This window comes from Pelodiscus sinensis, chromosome 27, assembly GCF_052426305.1.
Source record: "Pelodiscus sinensis isolate ZL-2025 chromosome 27, ASM5242630v1, whole genome shotgun sequence".
Taxonomy (NCBI): Eukaryota; Metazoa; Chordata; order Testudines; family Trionychidae; genus Pelodiscus; species Pelodiscus sinensis.
The window spans coordinates 3,732,129-3,732,373 of record NC_143078.1 but is presented as its reverse complement, the minus strand read 5'-3'; positions in this window follow the sequence as shown (position 1 = coordinate 3,732,373).

Here is a 245-nt window from a genome sequence, read left to right as displayed (position 1 = left end):
GCAGCAGGGAGAAGGGGAAGTGAACATGATCTTATCATGACCAAAGAAGAGCAGATGGGCAGTTTTACAGCCCTGTGGGATCCTCTCCTGGGTATCCAAGTGTTTCCGAGAGCTCTGGGAAACATCCCTGAGCAGCAGGAGCTGGAGAGTTTAACAATGGCTCCTTGTAGCAGGAAGACAGAAACGTGACCCAGCCTGGAGCTGCTGAGGGGTGTGGCCAGGTAAGAACAGCCAGCCCTACCTAC